This window comes from Gopherus evgoodei, chromosome 3, assembly GCF_007399415.2.
Source record: "Gopherus evgoodei ecotype Sinaloan lineage chromosome 3, rGopEvg1_v1.p, whole genome shotgun sequence".
NCBI lineage: Eukaryota > Metazoa > Chordata > Testudines > Testudinidae > Gopherus > Gopherus evgoodei.
In genome coordinates, this window is record NC_044324.1 from 3013273 (window position 1) to 3015404 (window position 2132).

Genomic DNA, 2132 nt, shown 5'->3' on the forward strand with positions numbered 1-2132 from the left:
CTATAGCGCGGCACTAGCCCTCCTCCCGAAGGGGCGGGGCTCCAGGGGGAAGCGGGAGGGGGCGCGGTTGATTCTGCGGTGCCGGCCGGCGCAGATCAAATCCAAGGCCAGCCGCGCGGGCGGGCGGGCGCGCGCAGGCACGAAAATAACGAGGGGTGGGGGAGGGATTCTTCGTTTCGCATCGCCGCGCGCTCTCGGGTTTCGGACGCCAAGATGGGGAGCTGGAATTGCTGGGGCTGTCAGCAGTGCTCGCCCCCCCCCCCGGGCAGCTCCCGCGGGGCCCCACCCTCCCTTTGAGGATGTCTCTGGTGGGCTGTGGGGGGCAGTGAGGGGGCTGGGAATGTTTTGAGGGACAAGTTGGGGGGCTGTTAGTGTGGTGGGGTAGTTCTGGGGCAATTAGTGGGGTTGGAGTAGTTTGGGGGCAGTTAGTGGGGCTAGGGTAGTTTGGGGGCAATTAGTGTGGTGGGGTAGTTCTGGAGCAGTTAGTAGGGTTGGGGTAGTTTGGGGCTGTTAGTGGGGTTGGGGTAGTTTGGGGGGCAATTAGTAGGTTGGGGTAGTTTGGGGGCAGTTAGTGGGGTTGGGGTAGTTTGGGGGCAGTTAGTGGGGCTGGGGTAGTTTGGGGGCAATTAGTGTGGTGGGGTAGTTCTGGAGCAATTAGTAGGGTTGGGGCAGTTTGGGGGGCAATTAGTAGGTTGGGGTAGTTCTGGGGCAGTTAGTGGGGTTGGAGTAGTTCAGAGGGCGGTTAGTTTGGGGGGCAGTTAGTGGGGTGGGGATATTTGGAGAGGAGTTAGTGGGGTTAGAGTAGTTCAGGGGCAGTTAGTGGGGCTGGGGTAGTTCAGAGGAGCAGTTGGTGGGGTTGGGAATGTCTCGGGGCAGTTAGTAGGGTTGTGGGTGACTCGGGGCACTTGGTGGGGTGTGGGTGGCAGCTGGCAGAGGCAAGAGCATGTCTGTGAGGGAAATTTTGTTCAGGGTGTTAGGCCCTCTTGAAAGACCACAGCGAGATGATAATCAACATCTCCCTGACCCTGCAAGGCAGCCACCTCTGGGGACATGGCAGTTCTCGGCAGTGTGGTCAGGGCTGACCATCAGCAGCAAGAACCAGGTTTATTTCCAGCTGTACACCAGTGCCGCGTAACCAGCGCACATCCCGGTGGGCTTTTGTCTACACAGGAAAGTTTTACCTGTTATACCAGTATAATCATACTGCTCTGACACCACCTCCTCCTACGTGGACACTCTTACTCTGGTAGGAATGGCCTTTTCTGTTTAAGTTATGTCACTTGGGATAGGTTTTATGCTAAATCAAAGAAAGCCACACTTACATCAGGATAAGAGACGTCTACGCTATGGAGTCGGAGCCGGCATAGCCCCACAGTGTCGCCACAGCTTGTCCGACAGAAGGATTTTTTCTGTCGCTGTAGGAACACCGCAAAGTGCATCACGATGGCATAGCTACATGGCTCAGGTGTCTGGTTTTTCATGCTGATATACATTTTGAGGCTATATCTACACTCAAAATGCTACAGTCGCCCAGCTACAGTGCAGATGCCTACCTCAGTGATGAAAGGGGTTCACCTCAGCTATTGGCACCCTGCTATAGGGTTTGAAGGGAGCCCAACTGGTCAAAATCTTGGGTTTTACAGCTCATCTGAAATACGGCTACTGCTGCAGCACAATTCCTTCTTCCCTTCACCATGCTGGAGTCGGTACTGACTTGAGGGGAGAGCCACACCGCTCCCTGCAGTGCCACACCCCCAAGGGCAATACTGGGGTATCCCTGCAGACTTGGAAGAAAGAGCACCTGTTGATGTGTCCTTAGCACCACTTCCTGCAGCACCCTAATACTGACCCGGGACACCTCTGCTTAACCTATGATCTGTGGTAGGCTCATCATCTTGGCTAACAGAGAGAGTGAAGGCCCTTTCACTCCCAGAGATGATTGGTCCCAACTCCTTAGACAGGCCTAGGGTCCCCAGACTGCCAATGGAACCACCTTTCTTTCACCCCACAAAATCCTCCAATTTACTGTTTAAAAAAAGGAAACAAAAATAATCTCTAAATTCCCATTTCTCTCTCTCAGACCAACTCTCTGGGTTATTAATGCTGCTGAAAACATGAGCTGATGATTCCTC